This window comes from Oncorhynchus masou, unplaced genomic scaffold (assembly GCF_036934945.1).
Source record: "Oncorhynchus masou masou isolate Uvic2021 unplaced genomic scaffold, UVic_Omas_1.1 unplaced_scaffold_1986, whole genome shotgun sequence".
NCBI lineage: Eukaryota > Metazoa > Chordata > Actinopteri > Salmoniformes > Salmonidae > Oncorhynchus > Oncorhynchus masou.
The window spans coordinates 10001-37144 of record NW_027008477.1 but is presented as its reverse complement, the minus strand read 5'-3'; the positions used below and the strand labels follow the sequence as shown (position 1 = coordinate 37144).

At 44.7% G+C, this 27144-nt stretch overlaps 1 pseudogene; it reads right to left on the bottom strand.

The window, feature by feature from the left end:
• The window catches only part of LOC135532686 (serine/threonine-protein kinase DCLK1-like), a 45835-nt pseudogene that overhangs the window by 11819 nt on the left and 6872 nt on the right, over nt 1–27144 (bottom strand).

The window sequence follows — 27144 nt, the reverse complement described above, 5'->3', positions numbered from 1 at the left end:
TGGGGCCCCACAAGGGTGCGTTCTGAGCCCTCTCCTGTACTCCCTGTTCACGCACGCCTCCAACTCAATCATCAAGTTTGCGGACGACACAACAGTGGTAGACTTGATTACCAACAACGACGAGACGGCCTACAGGGAGGAGGTGAGGGCCCTCGGAGTGTGGTGTCAGGAAAATAACCTCACACTCAACGTCAACAAAACTAAGGAGATGATTGTGGACTTCAGGAAACAGCAGAGAGAACACCCCCCTATCCACATCGATGGAACAGTAGTGGAGAGAGTAGCAAGTTTTAAGTTCCTCAGCATACACATCACAGACAAACTGAATTGGTCCACTCACACAGACAGCATCGTGAAGAAGGCGCAGCAGCGCCTCTTCAACCTCAGGAGGCTGAAGAAATTTGGCTTGTCACCAAAAGCACTCACAAACTTCTACAGATGCACAATCGAGAGCATCCTGGAGGGCTGTATCACCGCCTGGTACGGCAACTGCTCCGCCCTCAACCGTAAGGCTCTCCAGAGGGTAGTGAGGTCTGCACAACGCATCACCGGGGGCAAACTACCTGCCCTCCAGGACACCTACACCACCCGATGTTACAGGAAGGCCATAAAGATCATCAAGGACATCAACCACCGAGCCACTGCCTGTTCACCCCGCTATCATCCAGAAGGCGAGGTCAGTACAGGTGCATCAAAGCTGGGACCGAGAGACTGAAAAACAGCTTCTATCTCAAGGCCATCAGACTGTTAAACAGCCACCACTAACATTGAGTGGCTGCTGCCAACACACTGACACTGACTCAACTCCAGCCACTTTAATAATGGGAATTGATGGGAAATGTTGTAAATATATCACTAGCCACTTTAAACAATGCTACCTTATATAATGTTACTTACCCTACATTATTCATCTCATATGCATACGTATATACTGTACTCTATATCATCGACTGCATCCTTATGTAATACATGTATCACTAGCCACTTTAACTATGCCACTTTTATTTACATACTCATCTCATATGTATATACTGTACTCGATACCATCTACTGTATCTTGCCTATGCTGCTCTGTACCATCACTCATTCATATATCCTTATGTACATATTCTTTATCCCCTTACACTGTGTATAAGACAGTAGTTTAGGAATTGTTAGTTAGATTACTTGTTGGTTATTACTGCATTGTCGAACTAGAAGCACAAGCATTCGCTACACTCGCATTAACATCTGCTAACCATGTGTATGTGACAAATAAATTTGATTTGAATTTGATTTATTTGAATTTGAATTTGAAAACATCACTGCTCTAGAGGAGATCTGCATGGAGGAATGGGCCAAAATACCATCAACAGTGTGTGAAAATCTTACAGAAAATGTTTGACCTCTGTCATTGCCAACAAAGGGTATATAACAAAGTATTGAGATAAGCTTTTGTTATTGACCAAATACTTATTTTCCACGATAATTTGCAAATAAATTCATTAAAAATCCTACAATGTGATTTTCTGGATTTTTTTTTCTCATTTTGTCTGTCATAGTTGAAGTGTTCCTATGATGAAAATTACAGGCCTCTCTCATCTTTTTAAGTGGGAGAACTTGTACAATTGGTGGCTGACTAAAAACTTTTTTGCCCCACTGTATATAGATGGACTATAGATAGATTATATAGATGGACTATAGATATATTATATAGATGGACTATAGATATATTATATAGATGGGCAATAGATAGATTATATAGATGGACTATAGATAGATTATATAGATGGATTATAGATAGATTATATAGATGGACTATAGATATATAGATTATATAGATGGACTATAGATATATTATATAGATGGACAATAGATAGAGTATATAGATGGACTATAGATAGATATATTATGTAGATGGACAATAGTTATATAGATTATATAGATGGACTATAGATATATTATATAGATGGACAATAGATAGATATATTATATAGATAGACAATAGATATATAGATTATATAGATGGACTATAGATAGATTATATAGATGGACAATAGATAGATTATATAGATGGACTATAGATAGATTATATAGATGGACTATAGATAGATTATATAGATGGACTATAGATAGATTATATAGATGGACTATAGATAGATTATATAGAACAAAGGTTTGCAATCACACAGAGTAGAATATTAGATTTCCAATCAGATGTGATTGGTCACATACACATATGTTATTGCGGGTTGTAGTGAAATGCTAAATACTGCTTATGAGCTAGAAGCAGAGCTGACGTGCCATCGTCTGGACACGGGCAAAGACAAACACGTGTTAGCCCTTATCGTCCCCAAGGACCAAGATATCAAAGAAATCAGTGCTATAGTACGGTAGAGTATAAGGAGAGGTTCTACTCACCTTGACCCAAGGGTGCTCCAACACCTGTACTGCTGTGTATCTCTGATCCACCTCCACCTGCAGCATGGACCTGATCAGCTCCTTGGCAGTCTCTGACACATTGTCCCAGTAAAGGAGAGGAACTCCAGCTGCCTCATTAGGATCTGGTCAAACAACAACTCCTGGTCATCACTGCTCCTATACACAACATAGAGAAACACATCAAAACAATATATTTACAATATCTTAGAATTAATCAATAAGGGCAGAGGGGTCTGGTATATTTAATCAATATGGCCAGAGGGGGTCTGGTATATTTAATCAATAAGGCCAGAGGGGGTCTGGTATATTTAAGCAATAAGACCAGAGGAGGTCTGGTATATTTAAGCAATAAGGTCTGAGGGATTGTGGTACATGGCCAATATAGCACAGCTAAGGGCTGTTTTTAGCACGACACAACGCGGAGTGCCTGGATACAGCCCTTAGCCGTGGTATATTGGCTATATATCACAAACCCCCTGAAGTGCCTTATTGTTACTATAAACTGGTTACCAACTTATTACAGCAGTAACGGCTAAGGGCTGTCAGCCAATCAGCATTCAGATCTCGAACCACACAGTTAACAAGGGCCAGTTGTGTTGAAAACAGTCACATAGCTAAACCAAGTTAGTAAAGATTACGTTTTATTTTGACTGCGCAAATGGTCGTGTAAGCATCTGATGTTGTTTAACCTTTAACCCTTTATAACCAACCTGCTACTTTTTACTTGGATGGCGACGTCAGGTTTTCGGGAAATACATTGAAAACTAACTTGAACATCTGGACTGTAATGACAAGAATAAAATGTAATTGACAGATGTGGGAACAGACTGAATTAATGCATAAGGCAAGGCCTGTAACGTTAGCTAGCGACATTGCTAAGCAAGCCAGATTGACTTGTATGGAGTCACTTTAACATACCTAAGGGAACATTTGGACATTTTCTGTATGGTTAGTGAGAAAGTCCATATTGCAAATGTACCGTCCCTTACTAGACGTCCGAAAACATTTGTAAAATTCGGGGACGGCGTCGGGCCGAGCGGCAGGGCCAGACCTACCGGGAAGTCATCAAATGAACTTTGTCGGACATTCGGTTTTCGTTTTATAAAATAATAAAATTTTGGTCATTTTTATGCTATCCCGGAAAATCCCACAAGAGGGCATAAGCAATCATATTGCAATTTGACAAAACATCACGAATCACGACGGGGCCTTATCTCGAAAACTGAAAATATTTCGGCCGAAACTTGGTGAGCGTAGGTTTGGCATAATGGGCAGTTGGCCCCGAACAAGATGGCGTCTAGGCCTCAACGGTTTTTGAGTTATGGCCAATTGTCTGGGATTAAAGGTCCAAAATGAAAATAGAGAAATTATTTTTTCACTTCACGTCAAAGTCAAGGAGCCTCCGGTGTCAATAAAAAAATCAGCCATTTATTGATCGTCATTTAAGAGAAATCGTACAATGACAGATTGGTGATGTTCAAATATAGTTTTTTTTTCAACAGTTACAGATCCAGTTGCAGGGTGTTCATACGAATATTTTTAAAGTGTGCTGCGGAGCTCTGCGAGATTTCTGTGATTTTCTATGATTTTCTGAAATAACACACACTCACTAAACCCTCCGTAAATAACTCAGTTCTTAACGTAAAGACTTAAAAAACTCAGGATTCTGTAAAGGCATACCCAATCAGGATATGGGTTTATTTATAGCTTCCTGTGCCAACAGGAAGTGTCTTAAATGGTGTCATAGTGGCTGTTTCCAAGGGTTAAAAAGGTCAGATCTTTTCAAAACTTCATATGTGTGATTAGGCAACCCTCCTGAACTGTAAAATCAGTCATTTCTCCCAACAGATGTCAAAGAATAGCTCTCACACACACACAGCAAGGATGGAGTGACAAAGCAAGGTGCTTAAAGACACAGAGAGCAGGCAATGGCATAAACATAATCCCAAGGCCGTGCCGAGTTCAACGAGATATCCCGCTTGACCGTAGCTCGCTCGGTCTAAGCGCAGCGACCATTAGAAAAGTAGGCCCAAAATTAAGCCTGCACCACAATGTCATTTGCTTTTGGTGACAGTGAGAGAACCGTTAGGGTGAGAAACACAATTCGACCGCAGGTACGTTCCTAACGTCCCCCGATCCGTGCAAGCCTAACCTTGACCGTGTGGCATTAACCCTTCACAGTTAAAATAAGGTGTTTACATCAAACAGTTTGCATTGACTTCTCTCCCCATAGGAATACATTGCCTGCTCCTCTAAATTCAACCTGAGGCCTATGTGGGTTATGAATGCCTTATGAACCTGTCTTTGATGACAGTCCATCAGGACACTATGAGGTCTACCTGTGTCGATTCTAAGCTTCCTGGACCAACCGGAAGTGCTTAAAATCACCCTAAAAGTGTATATCCATACACTGCCTGCAATTTGATAGACATAGTGCATTGAACCCTGTGTAAATCAGTCAATTCTTAACGTAAAGACTTGAAACTCAGTATTCTGTAAAAGCATAGCCCAATGAGGATATGTGTTGACTTATGGCTTCCTGTGTCAACCGGAAGTGCCATAATTGGTGTCTCAGAGGCTGTTTGGAAGGGGTTAAAAAAATCAGATCTATCCAAAACTTCATATTTGTGATTAGGCAACCCCCATGAACTGTAAATCAGTCATTTTTCCCATAAAAATTCAAAGGAAAACTAAATCACACAGATACACAACTTGGAAGGAGGGACGTATTGGGGTGCGTAGAGACTGACACTGCCTCCAATAGTTAGCTTTGTTCGAGCTAAAAAAGAACCGTCAGACCTAGAGCTCTGAAACTTTAGAAACTTGTTCTAGACCTCAGGTCGATAGTGCGTGGTGAGTTAGGTGGCTCTAGAAGGTTCTCGGACCGAGAAACAGCGTCGTACATTTGCAATGACTTCAATTCATTTTGACCATTACGAAAATGGCGACATTTAGAAAAGTCTCAGAGACACAAGACTAGGTGCATTGAAACCGGCTCGGCCCATAGACACGGACCCCAACGTTTCTGTCCGATAGCTCATTCAAGGACCCCATAGCAAGGCATGGAAAAAAGTGGATTTTCAGCACCAATTAGGGTTTTACTCGGGCACCGAAGGACCTATCGAGCCGAAACTCGGGATTCGGGGTCGCCTCACATAGGACTACACATAATGTCCGAACTGGACCCGTAGCTAGAACGTAACTATGTGTTTTACGTTTTTATTATGTTTTAAACTAAAGGCGCTGTGAATTATGGGCCTGCTCTGACATATGTGATAGTTGGCTTCTAAATGAGTTGGAAAAAGTGGGTTTGGTGTCAATTGGTATCAGTTTGGTGTCAGAATGACATCTAATTGACTGATGGACACTGACTTGCTAGTTGACTTTTGTTAATTTGCAATATGTTTAAGCGGAGAGGACCATCACCAAAATGGCATTCTGAAATCAACACAAAAAATGGCATCACCATAGTGTCCAGACTGTGCCGAGTTCAACGAGACGCCCCGCTTGACCGTAGCTCGCTCGGTCTGAGCGCAGCGACAATGAGAAAAGTAGGTCCAAAATGAAGACTGCACCACAACGTCATTTGATTTTGGGTGACAGCGGCGGAACCGTTAGGTTTAGAAGGACAATTCAAACACAGGACTGTTCCTAAGGTCCTCCCGATCTGTGCAAGCCTAACCTTGACCATGTGGCATTAACCCTTCACAGTTAAAAGAAGGTGTTTACATCAAACAGTTTGCATTGACTTCTCTCCCAAAGGAATACATTGCCTTCACCTCTAAATTCAACCTGAAGCCTATGTGGGTTATGAATGCCTTATGAACCTGTCTTCTACGACAGCCCATCAGACCACTATGAGGTCTACCTGTGTCGATTCTAAGCTTCCTGGAGCAACCGGAAGTGGTTAAATTCACCCAAAAGGTATTTGGATGTACATCACCAGCAAAGGTGAAAATGACTCTGATGACTCTGACTGATTTTACAGTTCAGGAGGGTTGCCTAATCACACATATGAAGTTTTGAAAAGATCTGACCTTTAACACTTGGATACAGCCACTATGACTCCATTTAAGGCACTTTCTGTTGGCACAGGAAGCTATAAATAAACTCATATCCTCATTGGGGTATGCCTTTACAGAATCCTGAGTTTTAAGTCTTTACGTTAAGAACTGAGTTATTTACGGAGGGTTTAGTGTTATTCCAGAAAATCATAGAAAATCACAGAAATCTCGCAGAGCTCCGCAGCACACTTTAAAAATATTCGTATGAACACCCTGCAACTGGATCTGTAACTGTTGAAAAAAAAAACCACCTATATTTGAATATCACAAATCTGTCATTGTACGATTTCTCTTAAATGATAGATGAATGGCTGATTTTTTTTTTATTGACACCGGAGGCTCCTTGACTTTGACGTGAAGTGAAAAAATAATTTCTCTATTTTCATTTTGGACCTTTAATCCCAGAAAAATGGCCATAACTCAAAAACCGTTGAGGCCTAGACGCCATCTTGTTCGGGGCCAACTGCCCATTATGCCAAACCTATGCTCACCAAGTTTGGGCTTCGAAATATTTTCAGTTTTCGAGATAAGGCCCGTCGTGATTCATGATGTTTTGTCAAATTGCAGTATGATTGCTTATGCCCTCTTGTGGGATTTTCCGGGATAGCGGAAAAATGACCAAAATTTGATTATTTTATAAAACGAAAACCGAATGTCTGACAAATGCCCGACGCCGTCCCCGAATTTTAAACATGTTTTCGGACGTCTAGTAAGGGAAGGTACATTTGCAATATGGACTTTTTCACTAACCATACAGAAAATGTCGAAATGTTCCCTTAGTGTATGCTAGCGACATTGCTAAGCAAGCCAGATTGACTTGTATGGAGTCACTTTAACGTTAGATGAGCAAAGCCCATTTCATGTATTATACATTAGCAGTTTCCCAAAGTTTGGTGTTGCCTATGAACTTTGTCCAGCTGGCTGTGTTTTGTTTGTGGAGTAATGTGGAATAACTACAGTACCAGTCAAAAGTACGGACACACCTACTCATTCATTCATTAATTTTCATTATTTTTACTATTTTCTACATTTGTAGAATAATAGTGAAGACATCAAAATGATGAAATATCAAAAAAGTGTGAAACAAATTGAGATTCTTCAAAGTAGCCACCCTTTACCTTGATGACAGCTTTGCACACTCTTGGAATTCTCTCAACCAGCTTCATGAGGTAGTCACCTGGAATGCATTTCAATTAACACTAATAATTCATTTGGAATGTCTTTCCTTCTTAATGCTTTCAAGCCAAATCAGTTGTGTAGTGACAATGTAAGGGTGGTATACAGAAGATAGTCCTATTTGGTAAAAAAAACAAGTCCATATTATGTCAAGAACAGCTCAAATATGCAAAGATAAATGACAGTCCATCATTATTTTAAGACATGAAGGTCAGTCAATGCGGAACATTTCAATACTTTTTAAAGTTTCTTTAAGTGCAGTTGCAAAAACCATAAAGCGCTATGATGAAACTGGCTCTCATGAGGACCGCCACAGGAAAGGAAGACCCAGAGTTACCTCTGCTGCAGAGGATAAGTTCATTAGCGATACCAGCCTCAGAAAATGCAGCCCAAATAAATGCTTCACAGAAGTCAAGTAACAGACACACCTCAACATCAACTGTTCAGATGAGACTGTGTGAATCAGGCCTTCATGGTCAAATTGCTGCAAAGAAACCACTTCTAAAGGACACCAAATAACAAGAAGAGATTTGCATGTGCCAAGAAACACAAGCAATGGACATTAGACCGGTGGAAATCTGTCCTTTGGTCTGATGAGTCCAAATATAAGATTTTTTGTTTCCAACCGCCGTGTCTTTGTGGGACGCAGAATAGGTGAATGGATGATCTCTGTATGTGTGGTTCCCACTGTGAAGCATGGAGGAGGAGGTGTGATGGTGTGGGGGTACTTTGCTGGTGACACTGTCAGTGATTTATTTAGAATTCAAGGCACTCTTAACCAGCATGGTTACCACAGCATTCTGCAGCGATACGCCATCCCTTCTGGTTTGGGTTTAGTGGAACAATAATTTGTTTTTCAACAAGACAATGACCCAAATCACACCTCCAGGATGTTTACGGGCTATTTGACCAAGAAGGAGAGTGATGGAGTGCTGCATCAGATGACCTGACCTCCACAATCACCCGACCTCAAGCCAATTGAGATGGTTTGGGATGAGTTGAACCGCAGAGTGAAGGAAAAGCAGCCAATAAGTAATCAGCATATGTGGGAACTCCTTCAAGACAGTTGGAAAAGCATTCCAAGTGAAGCTGGTTGAGAGAATGTCAAGAGAGTGCAATGCTGTCATTAAAGGCAAAGGATGGCTACTTGAAGAATCTAAAATATATGTTGATTTCTTTAAAACTTTTTTTGGTTACTGCATGATTCCATATGTGTTACTTCATAGTTTTGATGTCTTCACAACTATTCTACAATGTAAAAAATAGCAAAAATAAAGAAAAACCTTTGAATAAGTAGGTGTTCTAAAATGTTTGTCCAAACTTTTGACTGGTTACTGTGTATTGTCATCATTGAATTGTGCCGGTGCCGTCCATACAGTTAACATTAGAGACTTGTTAGCTTGTAGTTGCGACCGTTACTGTCAACTAACAACGTTAGTTGGATAAAACATTCGCTATCTTATATGCCTGTTACATGCAAGTGTCAAGGCCCATGGTTTTACACAGATGACTTCAGTCATGTGAAAAACCTATAAAGATATAAATAGATATAGATATAGATAAATATAGATAGATATAGATATAAATAGATATAGCTATAGATAGATATAGATAGATATAGCTATAGATAGATATAGATAGATTATAACTATAGATAGATATAGATAGATTGAAGCTATAGATAGATATAGATAGATATAGCTATAGATAGATATAGCTATAGATAGATATAGATAGATATAGCTATAGATAGATATAGATAGATATAGCTATAGATAGATATAGATAGATATAGATATAGATAGATATAGATATAAATAGATATAGATAGATATAGCTATAGATAGATATAGATAGATATAGATATAGATAGATATAGCTATAGATAGATATAGATATAGATAGATATAGATATAAATATAGATAGATATAGACAGATATAGATATATATAGATATAGATATAGATATAGCTATACATAGATATAGATATAGATATAAATATAGATAGATATAGATATAGACAGATATAGATATATATATATATATAGATATAGCTATAGATAGATATAGCTATAGATAGATATAGATATAGATAGATATAGATATAAATATAGATTGATATAGATATAGACAGATATAGATATAGATATATATAGATATAGCTATATATAGACAGATATAGATATAGATATATATAGATATAGACAGATATAGATATAGCTATAGATAGATATAGATATAGATATATATATATATAGATTGATATAGATATAGACAGATATAGATATATATAGATATAGCTATAGATAGATAGATATAGATATATATATAGATATAGATAGATATAGATATATATATATAGATATAGATATGTATAGATATAGATAGATATAGTTATAGATAGATATAGATATATATAGATAGATATAGATATAGATAGAAATAGATAGAAATATAGATATAGATAGATATAGATAGATATAGATATAAATAGATATAGCTAGAAATAGATAGATATAGCTATAGATAGATATAGAGAGATTATAACTATAGATAGATATAGATAGATTATAGCTATAGATAGATATAGATATAGATAGATATAGATATAGACAGATATATATATATAGATATATATAGATATAGCTATAGATAGATATAGATAGATATAGATATAAATAGATATAGATAGATATAGATATCAATATAGATAGATATAGATATAGATAGATATAGACAGAAATAGGTAAAGATAGATATGGATAGATATAGATATAGCTATAGATTGATATAGATATAGATATAGACAGATATAGATTGATATAGCTATAGATAGATATAGATATAGATATAGACAGATATAGATAGATAGATATAGATAGATATAGATATAGACAGATATAGATATATATATATATAGATATAGACAGATATAGATAGATATAGATAGATATAGATATAGACAGATATAGATATAGATAGATATAGATATAGACAGATATAGATAGATATAGATACATATAGATATAAATATAGATAGATATAGATATAGATATATATAGATAGATATAGATATATATATATATATATAGATAGATATAGATAAATATAGATATAAATATAGATAGATATAGATATAGATAGATATAGATATAGATATAGACAGATATAGATATAGATAGATATAGATATAAATAGATATAAATATAGATAGATATAGATATAGATAGATATAGATATAGATAGATATAGATATAAATATAGATAGATATAGATATAGATAGATATATACATATATAGATATAGATATAGATATAGACAGATATAGATATAGATAGATATAGATAGATATAGATATAGATATATATATAGATATAGATATAGACAGATATAGCTATAGATATAGATATAGATATATATAGATATAGATATATATAGATATAGATAGATATAGATATAGATAGATATAGATATAGCTATAGATAGATATAGCTATAGATAGATATAGATATAGATAGATATAAATAGATATAGATAGATAGCTTCCGTTGTTTGTAGCTTTCCACTCATCTGACTGGTGTTAGCTAGCTACCAGCGCTGTTGCTACGCAACCCACCATGTATCAGAACTCTGAAACTAAAAATAAATATCAGCGCTGGTTCCATATGATGTTGTTGGCATGCCGATAGCCTTTCTCTGGGCTCAGAGATTCAGCACAACTTCCTTCCAACCACATGACGGGGTACGGCACCAATCACTGAAGCTCTGGATTCCACTCCAGACATTGATTCATCAAAATGAAGACGTTTTTTTGTCAGTATTACATGTCAGATTGGAAAGGGATTGCGTATACAGCGGGACAGTTTGTTTGTGTAATTCACCATAACTGTGCAGTCAGGATTCAGTTGATCTTACCCGCGGAAGGGAGGGAAGCCACACAACAAGATGTAGGCGATGACTCCTACTGCCCAGATATCTACCTTAAGGCCATACCTAGAACACAAAGAGAGAGAGAATACACAGGTCAGAGAGAAAGAGCGAGGGGAGAGAGAAAGAGGGAGGGAGGGGAGAGAGAGAGAGAGAATAAACAGGTCAGAGAGAAAGAGCGAGGGAGAGAGAGAGACAGGAAGGGAGAGAGAGAGAGAGACAGGAAGAGGAGAGAGAGAGGGAGGTGGAGGAAGAGAGAGAGGGAGAGAGAGAAAAAGAGGGAGAAAGAGATAGAGAGAGAGGGGGGAGAGAGAGAGAGAGAGAGAGAGAGAGAGAGAGAGAGAGAGAGAGAGAGAGAGAGAGAGTGGGGGGGGGGGTCAGGAGACACACACGTACCCTGTCTCTGCCATGATCTCGGGTGCTACATATGTGGGTGTCCCACAGACTGTGTAGAGAGGTCCGTCTACTTCCGTGGCCAGACCAAAGTCTCCCAACTTCAGACTCTTACTGCCATCAGCATGCTCATACACCTGGAGGGGAGAGGAGAGAAGAAGGGAGAGGGGAGGAGAGGGGAGGAGAGGAGGAGGAGAGGAGGAGGGGAGAGGAGGGAGAGGAGGGGACAGGAGAGAAGAAGGGAGAGGAGAGGAGAGGAGAGGGAGAGGAGGGGGAGGGGGAGAGGAGGGGAGAGAAGAAGGGAGAGGGGGGAGGAGAGGGAGAGGGAGAGGAGAGGAGAGGGGGGAGGAGAGGAGAGGAGGGGGAGGAGAGGAGGGGAGAGGAGGGAGAGGAGGGGACAGGAGAGAAGAGGGGGGAGAGGTGGAGGAGAGGAGAGGAGAGGGAGAGGAGGGGGAGGGAGGGAGAGGAGGGGACAGGAGGAGAGAAGAAGGGAGAGGGGGAGGAGAGGGGGAGGAGAGGAGAGGGAGAGGGGGAGAGGGAGAGGGAGAGGAGAGGGAGGGGAGAGGGAGGGGAGAGGAGGGGACAGGGAGAAGAAGGGAGAGGGGGGGAGAGGGAGAGGAGAGGAGGGAGAGGGGAGAGGGAGGGGGAGAGGAGGGAGAGGGAGGGAGAGGAGAGAAGAAGGGAGAGGGGGAGGAGGAGAGGGAGGGAGAGGAGAGGAGAGGAGGGGAGGGAGAGGAGAGGAGAGGGGGAGGGAGGGAGGGGAGGAGGGGAGAGGAGGGGGACAGGAGAGAAGAAGGGAGAGGGGGGAGGAGAGGGAGAGGAGGGGGAGGGAGGAGGGGAGAGGAGGAGGGGGAGGGAGAGGAGGGGAGAGGAGGGGAGGGGAGGAGGGAGAGGGGGAGGGAGAGGAGAGGGGGAGGGGGGAGGAGAGGGAGGGAGGGAGAGGGGGGGGAGAGAGGAGGGGAGAGGAGGAGGGAGGGGACAGGAGAGAAGAAGGGAGAGGGGGAGAGAGGAGGAGGAGAGGAGAGGGAGGAGGAGGGGAGAGGGAGGGGAGAGAGGAGAGGAGAGGAGGAGGGGAGAGGAGGGGGGAGAGAGGAGAAGAAGGAGAGGGGGAGGAGAGGAGAGGAGAGGTGGAGGAGAGGAGAGGAGAGGGGGGAGGAGAGGAGAGGAGAGGAGGGGGAGGAGAGGGAGAGGAGGGGACAGGAGGAGAAGAAGGGAGAGGGGGGGGAGAGGAGAGGAGAGGAGGGGAGAGGAGAGGGAGAGGGAGGGGAGAGGAGGGGAGAGGAGGGGAGAGGAGAGAAGAAGGGGAGAGGAGAGGAGAGGTGTAACATTAAAAATATAATGTAGTTAATAATTGTATGTATTAGAATGTCTATCATGTGGTCACTGTAATGCACGGAATACTTCCAGTGACATGTATTCACACGGAATACTTCCAGTGACATGTATTCACACTGAATACTTCTAGTGACATGTATTCACACGGAATACTTCTAGTGACATGTATTCACGGGAATACTTCCAGTGACATGCATTCACACAGGAATACTTCCAGTGACATGCATTCACACGGGAATACTTCCAGTGACATGCATTCACACGGGAATACTTCCAGTGACATGTATTCAAACTGAATACTTCCAGTGACATGTATTCACACTGAATACTTCCAGTGACATGTATTCACACTGAATACTTCCAGTGACATGTATTCACACTGAATACTTCTAGTGACATGTATTCACACGGGAATACTTCCAGTGACATGCATTCACACGGGAATACTTCCAGTGACATGCATTCACACGGGAATACTTCCAGTGACATGCATTCACACGGGAATACTTCCAGTGACATGTATTCAAACTGAATACTTCCAGTGACATGTATTCACACTGAATACTTCCAGTGACATGTATTCACACTGAATACTTCCAGTGACATGTATTCACACTGAATACTTCTAGTGACATGTATTCACACGGGAATACTTCCAGTGACATGCATTCACACGGGAATACTTCCAGTGACATGCATTCACACGGGAATACTTCCAGTGACATGCATTCACACGGGAATACTTCCAGTGACATGCATTCACACGGAATACTTCCAGTGACATGCATTCACACGGAATACTTCCAGTGACATGCATTCACACGGGAATACTTCCAGTGACATGCATTCACACGGGAATACTTCCAGTGACATGTATTCGCACTGAATAATTCCAGTGACATCTATTCACACTGGAATACTTCCAGTGACATGTATTTTTTGTATTTAAACTATCATTAACTACTTCTAACCAATCCTCTCCCAACATAGCCCAAAAAGACTTAAAAAGTCAACGGAATCCATCAATGCCTGGTGCCCTTCCATTTTCCATGCCTTTTAATGCAGTGTATAAATCTTGCAAAGACAATGGTTGCTCAAGCTCAACCTGAGCTTCTGCAGCTACCTTTGGGAGCCCATCAAAGAACTGCGGTGTCACTGTTTTATCTTCTTTGTACTCACTTGTAGAGCTCAGCATAGAACTCTACTGCCCTCTTTCTAATTTCACTAGGGCGAGTGAGCTCTTGTCCAACAGCTGATTTGAGACAATGAATAATTTTTCTTTGACCATTCTTTTTTCTCTAAACCAAAGAAAATTTGGATGAGGCATCCATTTCAGATATTCCCTGAAACTTACTTCTCACCAATGCCCCTGTGCTCTGATACCCAGCAGGTCTGCCAATGCAGCTTTTCTCCTCTTGAGGGTCTGAGTATGGCCTCGATCTCCTGTGGTCTCAACCAACGTCATGAGTTCCACTATTTCAATCTCTAGGGCTTTCATTGATCTGGTGATATCCTTGGTGACATTCCTCGTGTATTGATTACAGAATTGTTTAATCTGGATTTTCCTTATATCCCACCACTGTTGAAGGGATACAAAACTGGCCTTTTGAGACCTCCACCTCTCCCAGAAAAAACTGAAACAGTTCCTGAAGTGAGCATCACTCAATAAAGTTATATTAAAATGCCAGTATGCGCTTTTGGGTTTTACATCGTTAATGAACACCACCTCTGTTATTAAACAATGATCAGAAAATCCCACTGGGGTTATCACACTTGATTTACAGACCTGAGATTGATGCTCAAAAACATAAAACCTATCTAACCTGGCCATAGAGATGATGTTCTCTCTCACATGCGCCCAGGTGTACTGCCTTGTTCCTCCATTTTGACTCCGCCAAATATCACACAGTTCATTTCTTACAATGAGGCGTTTTAAAAACGTCCTTGAGGCTATATGAGGTTCTTGGTGATTTCTATTTAAATCGCTAACTGTGCAGTTAAAATCCCCAGCAATAAATAAATAATCTTCTTTGTTACATTTCTCAATGGTATTTGATAATGTCTCTAGAAAACATCCCCTCTCAACTGTCACCACTGAGGCATATACATTTATCAGACACATAGTAATGCTTCTAACATTTAATAACCTCCCCTCAACTACCTCTTCAACCTCATATGACAAAGGCAAAAACCCTTTTGAGAACAAGATAGCCACACCGCCACGTTTTGAGTTTTTATGACTACACACCACTGTCCCCCCCCCACTCCTGTTGCCACATAACTTCATTTTCCAAATTACTATGCGTTTCTTGTAGAAAAATTATGTCACTTCCCTTTCCCCTAATTAACTCATACACCATGGCTTTTTTTTTAACATCTCTTGCCCCATTTATGTTTAAAGAAGAAATCTTAAAACTGCTCATGGATGAAAAACATATACAGAGGAAGATACAGCCACCACATCTCTTTACAGAGTTAAAACTGCAACTGAACTCTTTAATTTTCTTTAGAATTTACATCACTTATCACTCTCGTGATCACTTTCTTGAGTCTAGCAATTTCAGGGCTTTTCAAATTTTCCTCTGTATTTTTTGACATCAGAAACTTTGATGATTCAATAAACAATTCACGTTCAGGGAAAAAATCAGTTACATTGTAATCCTGCATATATTTCTTCCCTTTTGTCAACTTCAGAAAATGACGTATCTTCTCGATCCCATACCTCCCTTCCACCCCATTTATCTCACTATATTGTTGTGACGCGTCAGATGACTCACTCTCGCTATCCTCCCCAGAAGAATACTCCACCATCTCTACAACTTGTTCATCTTCAACTGATTTATCAACCTTTCTCTTAGAATTAGACCCTTCACCACCCCTTAAATTCTTCCTTTTACTCCTCGGTATTTTGAAAACATCCGCTTCTTTTCCGTGATTTCAATCTCCTCTTGATTTCCAATTTCATTTTCCAGCAGCACCTCAGCGACGGCAGTCGCAATCCCTCACCTACTGTTTCCCCTCCCTCTTTGTTCTGATCTACCACAATTGCCCCCGTATCCACAATGCCTTCCTCTCCTACTTTTCCAACCACATCTGCCCACCTTCTCTCTTCCCCTGCACCTTTAGTATGTTCATCCCTTCGCGGTGGTGCGTTAGTTGCACCCGCACTAGAGCTACTACCAGGCTCAGCGCGCTCATTCTCGGGACAACTACGCACCAAATGCCCCTCTCTTCCACAGCCAAAGCATTTCATTGATTCAGCAGATGCATAGAAGACCTAATCAAATCCACCAATCTTAAAAGCTGAACGCTAAATTCAGTTCATCTTCTTCCTTTTTTAAAATCATATGCACTTGTCTCCTATGAGACACGACATGTTTCAACAACGCAGATTTGCATCCAAAAAGAACCTTCTTTATTGTAGATACGATTTGACCATGGCGAGATAACTCTCGCTCCAACACTTCATCTCTAACAAATGGTGGCACGTTAGAAAGCATAACTTTCTTCGCCGGATACATAAGCGGAAATACCGACGTCTGTGTCTCCCGCAACACAACACCTCTCAACTATCTTATTCACCTTTTCAATTCAATCTAAGAATATCACTACAGCGCTATTCATCCTTGAGGCTGATTTGATGCTATCATACCCAATGATAGCGCCCACAGCCAAGCTACATTCTTCCACTGAACACCCGGCCGCAGCAGGAATCTTTACACCATGCCTCCGACTAAGTTTTTCAAACTCTACACCTCCGCGATTGGCCATTGCAACCAGCCCCACCCGCTGGTTGAGCCCTCATGAAAAACCAACCTCAAAGATCCCACCACCCTTATACGTGCTTAGTGATAGTTAAACAAGATACCCTTAAAACCCTTAATGGATGGAAGACGGGTGGCAGAACATTTGGGGATGAGGTCGGAAAGGATTGTCGGACAAATGCTGGGGAGCTGCAGGAAGGCTCTGTCAGCAGAAGAATGGGGTTAGTAGCCACAAGAAGACAAGAGGGGTTATGCTTAGTAGCCACAAGCAGACAAGAGGGGTTATGCTTAGTAGCCACAAGAAGACAAGAGGGGTTATGCTTAGTAGCCACAAGAAGACAAGAGGGGTTATGCTTAGTAGCCACAAGAAGACAAGAGGGGTTATGCTTAGTAGCCACAAGAAGACAAGAGGGGTTATGCTTAGTAGCCACAAGAAGACAAGAGGGGTTATGCTTAGTAGCCACAAGAAGACAAGAGGGGTTATGCTTAGTAGCCACAAGAAGACAAGAGGGTTATGCTTAGTAGCCACAAGAAGACAAGAGGGGTTACGCTTAGTAGCCACAAGAAGACAAGAGGGGTTATGCTTAGTAGCCACAAGAAGACAAGAGGGGTTATGCTTAGTAGCCACAAGAAGACAAGAGGGTTATGCTTAGTAGCCACAAGAAGACAAGAGGGGTTATGCTTAGTAGCCACAAGAAGACAAGAGGGGTTATGCTTAGTAGCCACAAGAAGACAAGAGGGGTTATGCTTAGTAGCCACAAGAAGACAAGAGGGGTTATGCTTAGTAGCCACAAGAAGACAAGAGGGGTTACGCTTAGTAGCCACAAGAAGACAAGAGGGTTATGCTTAGTAGCCACAAGAAGACAAGAGGGGTTATGCTTAGTAGCCACAAGAAGACAAGAGGGGGTTATGCTTAGTAGCCACAAGAAGACAAGAGGGGTTATGCTTAGTAGCCACAAGAAGACAAGAGGGGTTATGCTTAGTAGCCACAAGAAGACACGAGGGGTTATGCTTAGTAGCCACAAGAAGACAAGAGGGGTTATGCTTAGTAGCCACAAGTGGACAAGATGGAGACGTGTCATTTCCAAGACTAGGGACCAAATATCCCAGAGTCAGAAAGAAAGGCTTATTGTTGGATTTGAGAGGGTTGGAGGAGGTGGGTTTGGATGAGGTGAATGGGAAGGACTTGTATAGGGGTGTGTCAAGGTGTTGAATAAAGATAAATTGAAAAATAGAAAAGACACTCCATGGAGGGTAGAATTGGGCATTGATGACAAGGTGAAGCCAGGAGAGCACTGTACAAGCCACCGTTACAAAAGGGTGATATGCGATGGAGGGTTTTACATGGCATCATTGCAGTTAATGCTTTTGTATCTGTTATTAACTCAGATGTTAGAGATGGATGTCCTTTTTGTAATAGAAGAGAAACCATTTTTCACTGTTTTATGGAGTGTGAGAGGATAAAACCTCTATTGGAAATGATGGAATCTTTATTTAAAGCTGTAGGGGAGTTTTTCAATAACACTGTTTTTATTTTGGGGTTTCAATATAGTAGACAACAGAAAAGAAAATGTCAAATGTTAAATTTTATTTTGGGACAAGCTAAGATGTCAATTTTTCTGAGTAGGAAACACAAGATAGAAACGGGATATGGGCAGGATGTAAGATGTGTTTTTAAAGGATTAGTGAAAGCAAGAATAAAAGTAGATTTTGAGTTCTTTTCAGCTGTAAAAGATCTCCTATTATTTGAGGAGAAGTGGGCCTACGAAGGAGCACTTTGTTTTGTAGAGGAGGGAAAATTAAGTTGAATGTATATGTTATGTAATATTTATTTATTTATTTTATATTTTTATTTATTTTTTTTTATTTTTTTTAGGAATTACTTTTGTTGTTTCATTTCCGAAAAGGCAGTGTCATTATTTATGTTAACACTTGAGAAAAAAAAAAAACTCAAACTCTTTTTTTTTGTTAACACTTGAGTAAAAAAAAAAACTCTCTCTCTCTATCTGTCTCTCTCTCTCTCTCTCTGTCTGTCTGTCTGTCTCTCTCTCTCTCTCTCTCTCTCTCTGTCTCTCCCTGTCTCTCCCTGTCTCTCCCTGTCTCTCTGTCTCTCTGTCTCTCTCTGTCTCTCTCTCTCTCTGTCTCTCTGTCTCTCTGTCTCTCTCTCTCTCTCTCTCTCTCTCTCTCTCATCCTTGAGATGTTTCTACAACTTGATCGGAGTTCACCTGTTATAAATTCAATTGATTGGACATAATTTGGAAAGGCTCACACCTGTCTATATAAGATCCCACAGTTGACAGTGCAAATCAGAGCAAAAACCAAGCCACAAGGTCGAAGGAATTGTCCATAGGGCTCCAAGACAAGATGGTGTCGAGGCGCAGATCTGGGGAAGGGTACCAACAAATTTCTGCAGCATTGAAGGTCCCCATGAACTCAATGGAATAAGTTTCGAACCGGCCAAACTGAGCAATCGGGGGAGAAGGGCCTTGGACAGGGAGGTGACCAAGAACGGACGGGAGAACCTTCCAGAAGGACAACCATCTCTGTAGCACTCCACCAATCAGGCCTTTGTGGTAGAGTGGCCAGATGGAACCCAGTCCTCAGTAAAAGGCAAGTCGCTTGGAGTTTGCAGAAAGGCACCTAAAGACTTTCAGCCCACGAGAAACAAGATTCAACTCCTTGGCCAGAGTCTGGAGGAAACCTGGCACCATCCTTACGGTGAAGCATGGTGGTGGCAGCATCATGTTGTGGGGATGTTTTTCAGTGGTGGGGACTTGGAGACTAGTCAGGATCGAGGGAAAGATGAGCGGAGCAAAGTACAGAGGGATCCTTGATGAAAAACTGCTCCAGAACACTCAGGACCTCAAACTGCAGCGAAGGTTCATCTTTCAACAGGACAACGACCCTAAGCACACAGCCAAGACAACACAGGAGTGGCTTCGGACAAGTCTCTGAATGTCTTTGAGTGGCCCAGCCAGAGCCCGGACTTGAACCCGATCGAACATCTCTGGAGAGACCTGATAGCTGTGCAGTGACGCTCCCAATCCAACCTGACAGCGCTTGAGAAGATCTGCAGAGAAGAATGGGAGAAACTCCCCAAATACAGGTTTGCCAAGCTTGTAGCGTCATACCCAATAAGACTTGAGGCTGGGTCTGAATACTTGTAAATGTAAATATAAATGTGATATTTCAGATTTTTTTATTGTTAATTACATTTTCAAAAACTTCTAAAAACCTGTCTTTTCTTTGTCATTATAGGGTACACACACACACACACACACACACACACGCACACACACACACACACACACACACACACACACACACACACACACACACACACACACACACACACACACACACACACACACACACACACACACACACACACCTGCCTTACCAGTAGGTTTTCTGGTTTGATGTCCCTGTGTACGATGTTAAGGCTGTGGAGGTATTTGATGGCGTTGGCCAGGTTGTACAGCATCCCGCTGGCGTCCCTCTCTGTGTATCTGTTAGTGGACGTGATGGCATCGAACAGATCCCCTGTGGACAAAACACACAATGACATGCAAAAATATTAATACAATGCCAATTGAGAAGGATGGGTTTTATGTTTGTGATTATTCAAATAAACTGTGTGTGAAGCAGTGTCCTGAGGAAGCAGAGGTGTCCTCAATTCTCACCTGATACACATCACACATTAATCTACGCACACACACCCTCCCTGTCAGGGTCCCTGAGAGGACTAAGTGGAGCAGCAGTTTAAAATAGGCTCCACACACGCACACACACACACACACACACACACACACACACACACACACACACACACACACACACACACACACACACACACACACACACACACACACACACACACACACACACTCATTAAAATGAGAAAACTTTCAAGACTCTCCCTGTAACTGTCAAGACTCTCCCTGTAACTGTCAAGACTCCCCCTGTAACTGTCAAGACTCCTCCTGTAACTGTCAAGACTCCCCTGTAACTGTCAAGACTCTCCTCCTGTAACTGTCAAGACTCCCCTGTAACTGTCAAGACTCTCCCCCTGTAACTGTCAAGACTCTCCTCCTGTAACTGTCAAGACTCCTCCTGTAACTGTCAAGACTCTCCTCCTGTAACTGTCAAGACTCCCCTCCTGTAACTGTCAAGACTCTCCCCTGTAACTGTCAAGACTCTCCTCCTGTAACTGTCAAGACTCCTCCTGTAACGGTCAAGACTCCTCCTGTAACTGTCAAGACTCTCCTCCTGTAACTGTCAAGACTCTCCTGTAACTGTCAAGACTCTCCTCCTGTAACTGTCAAGACTCCTCCTGTAACTGTCAAGACTCTCCTCCTGTAACTGTCAAGACTCCTCCTGGTTCTGGAACAACAGTCATGACTGGAGGCTTTACCCTGGTTATACCCCAGGTATAACAGATACACACCCCCCAGGGCTGCGTACCTTAACCAGTTCCATGACCAGGTAGAGCTCGCTGTAAGTGTCCATCTCCTCAATCAGCAGGACAATGTTGGGGTGTTTCACCCTCCTGAGGATGGCTACCTCATTCTGGATCATCTGCTCCTGTTGGGGGGGATGAGGGGAGGAAGAGGATGAGAAGGAAAAGGAGGATGAGGAAGTGGAGAAGGAGATGAGACAGATCGTTAGAGACCAGCTACTGTACTTAGCAACACTAACACAGCTAGTGTCAGAAAAATAAATCAATGTTTATATTAATGTAAACCTACAAAATATATAATATAATGTGGATGTGCCAAGGAAAAGTCACCTCTCACCCTTATTGAGCCTAATTGACTCCCCACACCCCTGTTTCCCCCCGACCCCCTCTACCTCTCTCCACACCCCCTGTTACCACCTCTCCCCCTCCCCACACCCCCTGTTACCACCTCCCCCCCCCCACACCCCCTGTTACCACCCCTCCCCCAGCTCTTCTCTCCCCCTCCACACCTGTTACCCCCCTCTCCCTCTCCCCTCTCCCCTCTCCCCTCCACACACCCGCTACCCCCTCTCTCTCCGTCCCCTCTCCCCCTCCCCACACCCCGCCTACCCCCTCTCCCTCTCCCCACACCCCTGTTACCCCCTCCCCACATCCCCTCTCCCCCTCTCCACACCCCTGCTCCCCCTCTCCCCACACCCCTGTTACCCCTCCCCCTCTCCCCACATCCTCTCCCCTCCCCACACCCCCTGTTACCCCCTCCCCTCTCCCCTCATCCCCCCTCCCCCTCCCCACACCCTCCTCCCCTCCCCTCACCCCACATCCCCTGCCACCCCCTCCCCTCCTCCCCCCTCCCCACACCCCCTGTTACCCCCTCCCCTCTCCCCACATCCCTCCCCTCCCTCCCCACACCCCTGTTACCCTCCTCCCCCTCTCCCCACATCCCTCCCCCCCCCACACCCCTGTTACCCCCTCCCCTCTCCCCACATCCCCCTCCCCCACTCCTCCCCCTCCCCTCACCTTGCCCCGGCGTCGGCCCTTATTAATGATCTTCAGGCGTATTCTCTGCCTGTAGAGTGTTCCACACATTCCCGGACCACCGCAGTTACCATCTCCCAAAGTACGTCCCACTCTGTAGCGCTCTGATATGGAGACAGGCACCGCTGGGATCTCATCCTCTACTACTGGCTGAGCTGGGGGAGGGGGGAGGGAGGAGGGAGGAGAGAGGGAGGGGAGGGAGGGTTGGAGGGAGGGGGGGAGGGGGAGGGGAGGAGGGGGGGGAGGGAGGGAGGGAGGGAGGGAGGGAGGGAGGGGAGGGAGGGAGGGAGGGAGGAGGGGAGGGAGGGTTGGAGGGAGGGGGAGAAGGGGGGGAGGGGAGGGAGGGGGTGGAGCGGAGGGGGAGGGAGGGAGGGAGGGAGGGAAGAGGGGAGGGAGGGAGGGAGGAGGGGAGGGATGGAGGGAGGGAGGAGGGAGGGGGAGGGGGAGGAGGGGGGTGGAGGGAGGGGGAGAGGAGGGGGTGGAGGGAGGGGGGAGAGGAGGGAGGGAGGGAGGGAGGGGAGGAGGGAGGGAGGGAGGGAGGGAAGAGGGGGAGGGAGGGAGGGAGGAGGGGAGGGAGGGTTGGAGGGAGGGGGAGAAGGGGGGGAGGGAGGAGGGGGGGGTGGAGAGCGAGAGGGGGAGGGAGGGAGGGAGGGAGGGAAGAGGGGAGGGAGGGAGGAGGGGAGGGATGGAGGGAGGGAGGGAGGGAGGGGGAGGGGAGGAGGGGGGGTGGAGGGAGGGGGGAGAGGGAGGGGGGTGGAGGGAGGGGGGAGAGGAGGGAGGGAGGGAGGAGGGGGGGGAGGGAGGGAGGGAGGGGGAGGAGGGGGAGGGGGAGGAGGGGGGGTGGAGCGAGGGGGGGGAGGGAGGGAGGAGGGGAGGGATGGAGGGAGGGAGGGAGGGAGGGAGGGGGGGAGAGGAGGGAGGAGGAGGGAGGGGGAGGGAGGGAGGGAGGGAGAAAAGGTGAGAGTTAAAAGGGATACAATGAGGCCCTTTATCTACTTCCCCAGTCTGATAAACTTGTGGATTTGTATGTCTCTGTGTCCAGTTTAAAGGAAGTTAGAGATAGTTTTGTAGGAGTTGTAATATGTAGGAGTTGTAATATGTAGGAGTTGTATTACAAAAGAGAGGAATGAAAAATAAAGAGAAATAGATGGGGTACATGAAGATTCTATATATATATAGTTATATACATAAATGAGAGAGAGAGAGAGAGAGAGAGAGAGAGAGAGAGAGAAAGATCATTGCTTACATTCAGTGACTGGTCCATCCCCTTCAGCCAATGAATTACAGACTTTGGTAGAGGCCAGAGAGATAGACGAACCCTGAGACTCCTAGAGAGAGGGGGGGACAGGTAGAGAGAGATAGAGAGTGGGGATGAGAGGGAGAGTTGGAGAGAGAGGGGGAGAGGTAGAGAAAGAGGGGGAGGTAGAGAGAGAGGTGGGGAGAAGTAGAGAGAGAGTGGGGGATGTAGAGAGGGGGGTAAGAGAGGGAGAAAGAACAATTCAATAAACACATCCTAATCATCAATACTGAGAAATGAACTGAAACAGAGTGAAGGAGAATCTATCCTCTCCACTCTCTGATCTGTCCTCAGGTTTGGGACTGTGCTCCCTTCCTCTCACCCCTCTCTCTCTCCTCCATCCCTAAAGGGTCTTGCCACCTCCGTCCTCCTACTTTCTAGGGTGCATAAAGTGTATATTGCACTTTCATACCATTTAAACATATTTGGGATGGAGCATCTGTCCGTCCGTCCGTCCTCCTGGTATGGAGTAGGTGTGATGGTTTCTAAACCCCCTGATAATGTGAAATAATCTACAGTGGATCTGCTGTCCGTCCGTCCGTCCGTCTGCAGCCAGAGTAGCAGCAGTTTGTCTCACGACAAAGACTCATCACAGAATCAGCCATCCTTGACCCCCATGGCAGCACTAGGAACCCGGGAGAGAGGAGTAGAGAAGGGGGAGACTGTTTGGGGCTGTAATTTATATTCTTCTCTATTCAATCATCTTCACCCTCCGCTCTCCTCCTCGTCTCTCTGTCTACCCTTCTCTCTCCTCCTCGTCTCTCTGTCTACCCTTCTCTCTCCTCGTCGTCTCTCTGTCTACCCTCCGCTCTCCTCCTCGTCTCTCTGTCTACCCTTCTCTCTCCTCCTCGTCTCTCTGTCTACCCTCTCTCTCCTCCTCGTCTCTCTGTCTACCCTTCTCTCTCCTCCTCGTCTCTCTGTCTACCCTTCTCTCTCCTCCCTCGTCTCTCTGTCTACCCTCCGCTCTCCTCCTCGCCTCTCTGTCTACCCTCCGCTCTCCTCCTCGTCTCTCTCTCTACCCTTCTCTCTCCTACCGTCTCTCTGTCTACTCCCTCTCCGCTCTCCCTCCTCGTCTTCTCTCTCTACCCTTCTCTCTCCTCCTCCTCGTCTCTCTGTCTACCCTTCTCTCTCCTCCTCGTCTCTCTGTCTACCCTCCTCTCTCCTCCTCGTCTCTCTGTCTACCCTTCTCTCTCCTCCTCGTCTCTCTCTGTCTACCTCCGCTCTCCCTCCTCGTCTCTCTGTCTACCCTCCGCTCTCCTCCTCGTCTCTCTCTCTACCCTTCTCTCTCTCCCTCGCTCTCTGTCTACCCCTTCTCTCTCCTCCTCGTCTCTCTGTCTACCCTTCTCTCTCCTCCTCGTCTCTCTGTCTACCCTTCTCTCTCCTCGTCGTCTCTCTGTCTACCCTCCGCTCTCCTCCTCGTCTCTCTGTCTACCTCCGCTCTCCTCCTCGTCTCCTCTGTCTACCCTCCGCTCTCCTCCTCGTCTCTCTGTCTACCCTCCCTCTCCTCCTCGTCTCTCTGTCTACCCTTCTCTCTCCTCGTCGTCTCTCTGTCTACCCCTCCGCTCTCCTCCTCGTCTCTCTGTCTACCCTCCGCTCTCCCCTCCTCGTCTCTCTGTCTACCCTCCTCTCTCTCCTCCTCGTCTCTCTCTCTACCCTCCTCTCTCCTCCTTGTCTCTCTGTCTACCCTTCTCTCTCCTCCTCGTCTCTATGTCTACCCTCCGCTCTCCTCCCCTCGTCTCTCTCTACCCTCTCTCTCCTCCTCGTCTCTCTGTCTACCTCCGCTCTCCTCCTCGTCTCTCTCTCTACCCTTCTCTCTCCTCCTCGTCTCTCTGTCTACCCTCCGCTCTCCTCTCCTCGTCTCTCTCTCTACCCTCTCTTCCTCCCTCGTCCCTCTGTCTACCCTTCTCTCTCCTCCCTCGTCTCTCTGTCTACCCTTCTCTCTCCTCCTCGTCCCTCTGTCCACCATCCTATCTCCTCGTCTACCCTCCTACTCACTACTACTAAAGAGAGGGTAATCATCACTATGAAGGAGTGAGAGGGTAATCATCACTACAAAAGTATTCATATTGACTTTAGGAGAGACCTCATGATTGGCATACTGAGATTGAACCAGCTGCCTCTCCTTGTCTCCTTTCCTCTCTGTCCTCTCCTTCTCCTGTCGTCTCCTGTCTTCTCCTTGTCTCCTGTCTTCCTTGTCTCCTGTCCTCTCCTTGTCTCCTGTCCTCTCCTTGTCTCCTGTCCTCTCCTTGTCTCCTGTCCTCTCCTGTCCTCTCCTTGTCTCCTGTCCTCTCCTTGTCTCCTGTTCTCTCCTTGTATCCTGTTCTCTACTTGTCTCCTGCCCTCTCCTTGTCTCCTGCCCTCTCCTTGTCTCCCTGTCCTCTCCTTGTCTCCTGTCCTCTCCTGTCCTCTCATTGTCTCCCTGTCCTCTCCTGTCCTCCCCTTGTCTCCTGTCCTCTCCTTGTCTCCTGTCCTCCCCTTGTCCCTCGGTCTTCTCCTTGTCTCCTGTCCTTCCCTTGTCTCCTGTCCTCTCCTTGTCTCCTGTCCTCGCCTTGTCTCCTGTCCTCTCCTCGTCTCCTGTCCTCTCCCTCGTCTCCTGTCCTCTCCTTGTCTCCTGTCCTCTCCTTGTATCCTGTTCTCTACTTGTCTCCTGCCCCTCTCCTTGTCTCCTGCCCTCTCCTTGTCTCCTGTCCTCTCCCTTGTCTCCTGTCCTCTCCTGTCCTCTCATTGTCTCCTGTCCTCTCCTGTCCTCCCCTTGTCTCCTGTCCTCTCCTTGTCTCCTGTCCTCCCCTTGTCCCTCGTCTTTCCTTGTCTCCTGTCCTTCCCTTGTCTCCTGTCCTCTCCTTGTCTCCTGTCCTCGCCTTGTCTCCTGTCCTCTCCTCGTCTCCTGTCCTCTCCTCGTCTCCTGTCCTCTCCTTGTCTCCTGTCCTCCCTTGTCTCCCTGTACTCTCCTTGTCTCCTGTCCCTCCTTGTCTCCTGTCCTCTCCTTCCTCCAGTGCTGTGGAGATGTAACAGTTGTTTGGTCAGCCAGTCAGCCAGCCAGCCAGCCAGCCAGCCAGTCATTCAGTCAGTCAGTCAGTCAGTCAGTCAGTCAGTCAGTCAGTCAGTCAGTTAGTCAGTCAGTCTACCAGCCAGCCAGCCAGTCTACCAGTCTACCAGCCAGTCTACCAGCCAGCCACCCAGTCAGTCAGTCAGCCAGCCAGCCACAGCCAGCCACAGCCTGCCAATGAGCCAGCCAGTCATCCAGCCAGCCAGCCAGTCAGCCAGCCAGTCT